At 35.4% G+C, this 10,249-nt stretch overlaps 1 protein-coding gene across 9 annotated transcripts in view; it reads right to left on the reverse strand.

Moving 5' to 3' along the window:
* Positions 1-9,041, reverse strand: part of LOC128868559 (G protein alpha q subunit) — a 30,996-nt gene extending 21,955 nt beyond the window's left edge. For 2 of the 9 annotated variants that reach the window (XM_054110782.1, XM_054110789.1), the window contains exons 1-2: positions 8,876-9,028; positions 6,887-7,544 (exon numbers count right to left, since the gene is read on the reverse strand). The gene's annotated coding sequence lies outside the window, so the exon portion shown is untranslated. Of the gene's footprint in view, positions 1-6,886; positions 7,858-8,875 lie in introns of those variants that run through there. The other 7 variants (XM_054110784.1, XM_054110788.1, XM_054110783.1 and 4 more) reach the window with 7 other exon arrangements.
* Between the last annotated feature and the right edge of the window lie 1,208 nt (positions 9,042-10,249).

The following is a 10,249-nucleotide window of genomic DNA, read 5'->3' on the forward strand; positions in this document are numbered from 1 at the left end:
GTATTTCTCCGAAAGTACGTAAATACAAAGTGCAACAATGAAAAAAGTCTAAGTCGCTTGCTACACGTTCAATATTAACTGAACGCGATCCAGATCCGGTATCGCCATATTTACTGAACTTTTAATGGATCGTGCGCGTGATCCCTATCACAAAATACCTCAGGCGAACGCTATGCGTTCAATAAATCTCGCAATATTTGTCATCCAGATGTACATTTTTTTTAATATTTTGCGCTCCAGATCACGATGACCAATCAATATTTCCCCGTACACGGTCAATGAATATCATGACCCAGTATTACGATCAAAATATCCCGATATTTATTGAATGAGTAGCGGGCGCTTAAGGAAATCTCATATTTTTTGATAAAGTCAATCGTAGATTTGAATAATTTTTTTGTCGCTCCCCGAAAGGAAAATCAATTTATAAACGAATAATATCATTATGGATCATTCTCTGGTAACTGAGGCAAGTTATTGCTTGTATTTACAAAGATTGGGCGTCAACCCATATTTACTGTGATGTCAATTTTAAAGAATAAATAGCCAAAAAGTCATAAGAATAACTTTTAAAAAGCTATCGTTCAAAGAGAGTTTTTCTTATCAGGGGTAACGTTGGAAATTATTAAATGACTATCGAAGTTTCGAGTTGGTGGCCACAAATTTAAAACGCTCTCTAGTTGATAAATTGGCGTCCATGACCATTTGAACGCTGCAACTTTTTCTTTTGCAAAAGTTATGTCCCGTGTTAACAACCATATACAGTGGCGAGCATAAATAACGGCACCAATTTTTTTCAATATTTAAAATGTTTTCCAAGTTAAAATTTGTATGTTATTCGAGTTTTTTAAAATTGACGGCACCTTATTCCATATAAAAACGAATTTCTTGTGCAAGAACCAACTCTAGTTTTTATAAGTTGGACTTCTTACATGATAAAAACCGCAAGGGTTGTCACCAAAAACAGGGGCAAATTTTTCAGACGCTTTCACTTTATTATACCAGCTAAGTTACTCGTGTTACTCGGCTAAGATAAGCTAAACTAACCTCGAATAAACTAATACGGTTCTGAAGACTATAAACCTTTTGAATTTTTCAGAGGATCATCCGATTTTCAACATTTCCCAAATCATATGTTAATATTATTAGTTCGTTTTTGTTTACATCTTATATCCCCATAAATATAAATGTGTTAGCTCCAACATTCATGGACGATACTGTAGTTATGTAGCGGAACAAATGCCCAGAAGAGGCATCAAAAGTCTTATAAAACCACCAAATAAATTTGAATACTTCAAACTTATATTGGATAATAAACCGGAAATAGACATTGTAATTAAAATTCGAAGATCTGTTATACAATTACTAGGTTGCTCAATAAGTTTAGCGGTCCGGTAAGAGAGGGCGTTGCTACTAGCCTACATTTTTGTTTATGTGAAGTTTCATTTCAATCTGTCAATTCATTTTTTGTTTACAAGCCATTTAGTATCGACGATCGATTTCGATTTTCTACAATGGAAATTCTCAGGTATAGGCAGTGATTGGCGGCCACCGTAGCCGAATGGGTTGGTGCGTGACTACCATTCGGAATTCACAGAGAGAACGTAGGTTCGAATCTCGGTGAAACACCAAAATTAAGAAAAACATTTTTCTAATAGCGGTCGCCCCTTGGCAGGCAATGGCAAACCTCCGAGTGTATTTCTGCCATGAAAAAGCTCCTCATAAAAAAAAATATCTGCCGTTCGGAGTCGGCTTGAAACTGTAGGTCCCTTCATTTGTGGAACAACATCAACACGCATACCACAAATAGAAAGAGGAGCTCGGCCAAACACCCAAAAAGGGCGTACGCGCCTATTATATATATATATATATATATATATATAATACAATATATATATAGTGCAGTGATTGAACTTGTATTTTTTGAAGGTTTAAAAGTAAAGGAAATTTATGAACGAATGTTGAACGTGCATAAATAGTAGAAAAAACACATTCGAATGCGATTTTCTCTGCATTATGTAGAGTGTTTTCGAAAGGATAAATTTGATTGTGTCACAATTGATGCGACTTGGGTCTATCTCTATGATCCTCAATCAAAACAAGAGGTTTAAAAAGGGTGTGAACCTGGATCCGAAACGAGTTCGTGTTCAGGAATCAGACAAGAACGTGTTAGCATCAGTTTTTTTCTTCACGACGCGAAACGAATTTTGTTGGTCGATTACTTGCAAACTGGTAAAATAATAAATTCTGAATATTATTCTAACCAGCTTGTAGGCCAGATGAAGGAAAATATTCGTGGGAAAAGACCCAGTTTGCAAATGAAAAAATCAGGACAATGCACCGTTTTACAAGAGCATTTTGACGATGGCCAAAATCCATGAATCAAAGTTTGAATTGTATTCACCAGATTCGGCCCCTAATGACTTCAAAAACTTATTGAACAACCTAATACATACATTTTCATGGTCTATGGCACACAGTCGATATATCACTTCTAGAACGAGATGGAGATATGTACGTAGATCAAAAAGAGCCCCCCCAACGGACTAACGAGGAGATAAATTAGATTAAGGCTGTTAGGCTGAAGTTTAGCCATAAAAGAAAGTAAGACTTGATGTTTAGAGACCGGGTTTTCAGCACTAGTTAAAATTCTCGTTGAACTAAATTTACTTAATCGTAGTTAAACTTAAACTAAGTTTAAACTACAGAGCTGTTTTTCAATGAGAGTTTAAGGCCGCGTTACACTTTCAGTGTTTTAATTTGGGTGGTGGTCCCATTGGGGCTTAAAGCATTTTTATTATATGCGATTCCATGATTAAAGAATTAGATTTAATAATAATAAATGCCCAAAACTTTTAGCGATCGTCACGTCTTTTCATTGGCTTTTGATTCAATGCAAGGACTGTAGCAGTGGAATTACCTATATGCCTTAATTACCATAAATCAAAAATCCCTACTTCCTAATATTTTTTTCCACAATTTCTTTGAAGAATACTTGCGCGAAAAATATTTTCTTTCTATTATACCACCGTGACATTCTGACCGCCTTATGCGCTTTCACTACCCCAACCCAACATGCACTGTTATTAAATTAAGGTTTTTTGCGCTGGCAACGAAAGATAATTTTCTTATTATTAATATCTAGGTTGGCGCCGCTGTCGACTTCGACTTCGTATTCTTGTTATTGTTGATTTTGTTATTTTTACACTTACACATATGACAAATATTATTATTATATTATATATATGTATACAATAAATTATCATAAACCCTAAGTAAAGGTAGCAGATGTGCAGTACTCTGCGGCTTCGTAAACACCCCGTAGTTGATCGCCTAATCAGATGGGTGCGCGTGCATGCGTGTGTGTGTGTATGTGTGTGTAAGGAAGCGTCTTCGCGCTCACTACAAGCGATCACTTGAAACTCACTTGCCTTCTGGTGTTTGGCGCATAGTTATATTGTGCTTTTCGTTGATTTAATATAGACAAAATTAAGATAAGTGAACGTGTGTTAGTCACAAAAAACCAACACCCCATCAACTGAACCATTGTGTCGAATACAAAAACAAGTTAAATTCTTTTCAGAACAATATTTGATTTCGGTTGGTGAATTGGTTGATCGTTAAGGATGAACACAAAAGTATATACAGACATATGTCTATGTGTATATATGTCTATGACTTTCCTTTTATCAGAATGAGTAATCCATTTGACATTAGCGCTTGTTTATTTTGATCTACTGAGAGAAGAATTTTCATAGGTCAGCGGTTACTGCAGTTAGATTATTTTTAGATAAATTATGAGTTCTTTAATTAGATTACTTTGCAATTGAGTTGATACAGAGGTTACACAACATCTGAAAGAAGGTAATAGTAATTCAATGGAATACCTTGAAAGTACAATTTGGAGATATTGGTAAAAATTAAAAATCATAACAAAACAAAAAAAAAAAAAAGAATAAGAGCGTACAGCAATCTCAAAAAACGTTCGGTAATCATCATAAAAAAATCTTCAAAAAATGCCTTTGTTGACCACGCACGAAAATGTTGACTGAAAAATTCAGAAATGTACAATGCAACAGACAAAAAACATTTACTGACAAAGGAAATATATAGGGTTCAGCTGATAAGATAAAAAGAAGATGGGTGGAGTATACATAAATGTGACTCTCCTTATTTTGAGAAGTTTCTAAATGAAGAGAACAATAAGAAAGCGGAACGACTCACGACGCTAGACAACTGTCATTTCCAGAGAAGTGAATCTTCAAATACAGCCGTTTTCAAATTACACTCTTATAGCCTAGATAGACGGCGGCGTTAATAGGGATTACCAGCGCAGTTAGTTCTGATTAAAATTTTAGTGTGACAAACGGTTGTTACGCGGATTAGTGGCCACCTGATTTGCTTATTGTACGCGTATTAGCTGCGCTGATACTAAGAAATAATTATTTATGTATGTAAAAAAAATCTTAAATTGCAATGTCTTAAACTCCTCTGAATTTTCAAAACAATTAATGTAATTTCAACTTGTTAGTGCAAACTAGTATTGCATCCAGTCTTTCTTGTTCTTCTCTTCAAAAGTTTCATTATTTTTCATTCACAATAGATATTAACAGTCATTTTTCGGCAATGTTGCAATCGAAAATTTCCTAATCCGCTCAAATTATGAGAATTTAGTCTAATTGTCAATCCGTAATAGTTGCACTTAATTCCTGAAATAATTCCGAATTACCGCCCCCGTTGTTGTTGTAGCAGTAACTTTGCCCTATCAGTGTAGTGTAATCACCGGTGGTCTTCGTCTAGCTCATCTAACGGTAGGCCCAGGAAACTAGCTGTTTCGACAGGTTGGGTCCAGAGGCAGAGCGGTGTTAGATGAGTGGGTTTGATGGGGCATGTGAAGAGGTGGTTAGTGTCGTGGGGGGTGCCTTCACATGCCGGACATATGTTTAGTATGTCGGGGTCGATTCTGGATAAGTGGGAGTTTAACCTGTTTAACTAACCCTGTCCAGTGTACAGTATTAACGCCACCTAAGCTATTATGTACAAGTTAGATACTTTTTATTGTTATTGAGGAAGCTGGGTTTGGAAGCGATAAGTGATGAGTACAGGGCACAAAAGACATTAATGTCGAAGTTAAAACCTCCCAATTTTTAATTTCATTTCATATTTACATATTTTCCGTGGTGGTGAAATCGTATGAAACTATTGTGTCCTATCAAAGAATAATTACATGTTTTTTGCTCAACTTTATAGAATGTTGATAGAGAGTAAAATTATTTCAGTAAGCTATGCATTGTGTTTTCAAATTATACAAAGTTAAACCTTTGAAAAAAATAAATAATTAAATTTTTATAACATCATCATCATTTAGCGTTACAAAGCAGGGTGGAATCAAGCCTCCACTACGATATTCCTCTGTCTCTTGCTAGATATTTCCAGTTGGTTACTTCGAGCGTTGGTAGGTCTTCTTATTCGGGCGACCTTTACTTTTCGTTAGCATAGATTTGTGCTGCATTATTAGTTTTTGAGCACGCGAACATATCCAATCCACCTTAACCTTTACGTTTTCACGAATTTGACAATGTTTAAATTGGAGAAACTTTTCGTTGGTTCACATGCACCACACTTTCGAGCCACATGTAGCAACGGGACTTATTATTATTGTTTTATTTATACTCAGTTTGCAAATCCTAGATAGTAGTTTCGATTTAAATAGGTGCTTATGGAAAAAGTATGTTTTATTTACAGCAATTATTCGGTCCTGAATGCACTCTTTATCGCGGTTGTCGTTGTGATTAGGACCCCCAAATACTCGGATTTATCAACACCTTCAAAATTGGATTAAATCAATGTTATGTTTTGCGGCCTTCTTCTCTCAGTGCTTCTAGACAACACCATATTCGTAAATTTTTTGTGGCTGACCACGAGCTCAACTCTCCCTGCTGTTGTCTCTAAATTTCCGAATAAGTCGTTAAGGTAGCGCTTATTTCCGCGTAGTTTTTCAGTTATTATAAAAAATTCAATTATTTGTTTAATTTGAAAACATTAAATAAAAGTACCCATAACAAATAGAAAACGGGATCGTTCCTCTGACGACTGAACATAGGACAATGCTCTCTTCGAATGTGAAAATAGTGGAGAACAATAAAATTATTTCTGTGGTAGCCGTCAAAATTAAAACATGATGTTAAGAAGATTGGAATCTTTGTTTAAAAAACGGTTAAAATATTTAACGATATTTCAGATACTGCTAAGCTAACGCTCTGTATAATGACGCCGCCGTACGTATGTACATACATATGTACGTGTATTTAGCTTGATGTCTCAAGTAATTAAAAAATTCTATTGGGGCTTAGTGTAGAAGGATGCGACGATGTATGGAAATAAATCAACATCTCATTAGTGGTTCCAGTGCATGACGAAACCTCCACAATATATGTTATGGGCTTTACTGTAATGAAGGTAGTGGAACCTTCCGCAGTACAACGAACTGCATAGTCATGCTTTTAAAAGGGTTCAAGAGAACTGGGCTTTAACTCTCCATTAACTCCGTTTAACTTATTTCTATTAGAGCTTATGACTTGCACTTCCAGGTAGTAAGTTCGAACAGGACGAAAAAGGGCAGACCTGTGTGCCTTATAAAAAGGTGTTCAACGGAGGGTTAAAGTATTTACACTCATACACTTCTGGCTCTGAGCGAGTGTCGGTCTACCCATGAAAACCACTAAAGTTGAATTTATAATTGCAAGCCGATGGCTTAACCGGCAACAACTACGCTAAAAACCAATATAGCAATAACTTTTTTATGTTCTTGTTCGTAAAACCAAATTTAAATAAAATTAGTTTAACATGCGTTTCTTGCAGCGAATTATTTGTATTTTCTACTTACCAGTTAAAGTAGTTTGGTGTTGAAAAGTTTAGAAACGTAAGGAAACTCGTGTTAAATCTTGGTACTTTTTTGTAGTTGCTTTTTTCGAAAACATTATCATTAGGCAAATGTTGTTTTTGTATCTCGTTTTCTTGTGGGTTGGTTACTTGTTTGCTTAAAATTAATCCTTTTTTTTGAATCCCTGCAGAACTGTGGTAGATATTGCTATTTGACGAGCTAGCGTTGCTGCATTTGCTGTTCTTTGGCGCTGGGCACAAACGTAATTAGTTTCTACTGTGTATCTATGTATGTATGTTAACGTTTCCGTTTGGTGCATATGTTGCGTAAATTGCATCGATCATCCATTCATATGTTCAAGCATTGATGTATGTAGTGCTTGAGCTCGTATCTAGAATATAAGGAACATTTTTCCGCTACGGCCACTTTTGCTGCAATTTCTCTTTTTCCTATATTTATAACTTTTCTTTCTGTTGCCGTCTTTAATAACTTCGCGTTGTCTTCACTTTTACCCACAAGCCACAAAATTCTTTTTGTTAGCCTTTAACTTTTGAGAATTATTCTCCTGTCTACATGCCCATACACCACTTTTCGTTTTTCAAATTATGAAATTTCTTCTAATTCTTTCTTTCGCCAGACTGCAGAAATTGGGACATTCAGCCTTTAACGAAAGCATAAAGCTTTAATAACAAATTTAAATGTACACCATTGCTTTGAGATGCGAAATGTAGAGGCTGGAGGTGGGAGATGTATTTACATATTAAAGTGTATGTGTAAATTGAACAACAAAGTCATGGTATCAAATTTCTTTAATTTAAGCGCACTTGTTGAGAGTTAGAAGGCTGAGCTATAAATTTGAATTTTTATGGACAAATTTTAGGTTTCCTCGATGGCACCTGTATCAGAGTGCGCTCTATTATCTACCTCTATCTTCTCAGTAACTTCGCGGCCACGCGAAGATTCACTGGTTGCGCAGATCTTTGTTTACCTTTTTTGTTTTTTCTTCATTTTTTCTCTCTTTTAACAATTTCGCAAAAATTGTTAAAAATTTACTTCACACTTTTTGACGATTGGGCCGTATCCAATTGGAAAGAGATAGTTCAAAAGAGACTAAAGAAATATAAGCAAAAAAACAAAATTGCGTGACGTTTCGTTTACTTTTATGACACAAGTTCGCACAAGAGACCGACGGTGCGCAGCCGATCTGTTGAAAAATCGTATAGCTATCTCATTCGCACTTGTGTCTTATCGGATAAAGAACCACCTAACTGCCTAGCCGACACCGTGGAGCAGCACACATATAAACTACGATACCGACGAAGCGAATACACACATGCCAGGCGATCCGACCGACGATGTATATTTGACGGGCGAGGTCCAATCAAAAGAAAAAAAATCTGAGAAAGAAAACTTCCACTGCACCCGAATTTACCGAATTCACTAATTTTACCAAATCTTTTCAAATTAGACACTCATTTATGAAGTCAACTCTAACCACTTGCAAACTTTATTTTTCTTTTAATTTTGATCAATTTTTGGAAACCTTGGTCTACACATTTTGCCAATATGAGGTTAAATTGGCAAATTTGCAATTGAATGGACAACTTTTCCATTAATATCAAAACATCGACTTTTCATTTAACCAATTCAGGTGCATGATGTTACACACACTCAACGGGAGCTCGTAATTCACCTTTACTGAACCGATATCACTCATTTTAAAAGCCGCTACACTTCCAAAACCAATAGGCAGCAAATTTAATCGTGTAATCGAAATATTCCCAAAAAACCATTGCCCAGAAACAATACAAATTTTAACAGACAAAATTTCCACAATTTTATAGGAGCAGCTTGAAAATCTTTGCTTTGCAATCAAAATTTGCACCTCACACCTTCTCCAGCCTCTTTTCTCATTCATTTTTTCTGCGGTGTATTCAATTTTCTCAATTAGAATTTTTCAAATTAATATTCAAGATACACATAAGCTATTACACATTTACTCCAGTTTGCATACAGACACGTTTCATTGGTTTTATAGTTTAGCACATATTTCCTACTAATTTGACTAAATTTTCTATATTTTTTCTAAAAAATTACAAAATTTTCATCATTACCACACACAAGAAAAATCACACTGCACTACTGAAATTAATGGCAAGGAATGAGAGAGAAAACATTATTCTCGCAGTCGGTAATGCTGAGTAAGCAAAAAGAAAAACGAATGAAGGAAGGGTGCAAAAATTTCGGATTGTTATCGAAGACGGTAAAGTAGTGTAGAAAAGGATGCAGAACTGCCAAGTACAAGTTTATTTAACATAAATACCTTACAAAAAAGAAAACTCGTTAAATATTATATTCAAATAAGTTATTTTATTTTATTATTTTTGTTACTTACACCCTTTTTGGGAGTTTGGTTGCGCTCCTCCTTCTATTCGTGACGTGCGCCTTGATGTTGTTCCACAAATGGAGACCTACAGTTTTAAGCCGACTCCGAATGGGAAAAGGGTTTTATGAGGAGCTTACATTATAATTAACATAGAAATTCCATCTATTTTCAACAATTATTTAATATTAATATGTTCATTCACTGCCCAGTTTATATCATTAAATTAATTCATTTACCTAAATTTAGTGGCCTATATTATTCTTGACCATAACTGCCCGTTATGGCACAAAAGAGATTTAAATTGCACCGCATCCACCGCTTTAATGTGGTTTGATTTTGATCTGCGAAAATACCGAAATTGCTCACCGCCTTCAGTAAACATATTGGGGCACTGGAAACTCTCCCCTCGAATCGTGGATGAATAATCTTTGCATATGTTAAAGTTACCGTTCAGTGTGGTGCTACATCGATGTCTTTGGATGTTTGGGAAACTTAGAATCCAGAGCCATCCACAATGATAGCGATGATCGTTTAATGGAGAGACGAAGTGGTTTCACCACACAGGAAATTAGAGGGTAACTTGAGGCCAAACTAATGTTATCATAACGGGCCTTCAATCAACTTCAAATATTATTGAGTATTGTTTCATTACGGGAAGGCTTAGAAATAAATATTTTATTGAAAATAAATACTTATAAAAATAATATATCTTTACCTTTTAGTCCATATTTGTATATAATTTAATGGACCCCTCCTACATGTTAAAAGAAAAGTTAAAGACTGAGTGACGTGGAGGCGAATCGTAACTTCTAGGGTGATGATGATGATCTTCCTATTGTTGGCAAAAGACGAATAAGCTTCAATGATTACTCCCTTTTACCATAGTTATACATTAGACTAATTTACTCACCTTACATCTGTATTAGATGTGCTATACTCCCTACAGATTTAACGCTGAGTATTTAGTAAAATTGCGTGTT

Source organism: Anastrepha ludens, chromosome 6 (genome assembly GCF_028408465.1).
Source record: "Anastrepha ludens isolate Willacy chromosome 6, idAnaLude1.1, whole genome shotgun sequence".
Taxonomy (NCBI): Eukaryota; Metazoa; Arthropoda; class Insecta; order Diptera; family Tephritidae; genus Anastrepha; species Anastrepha ludens.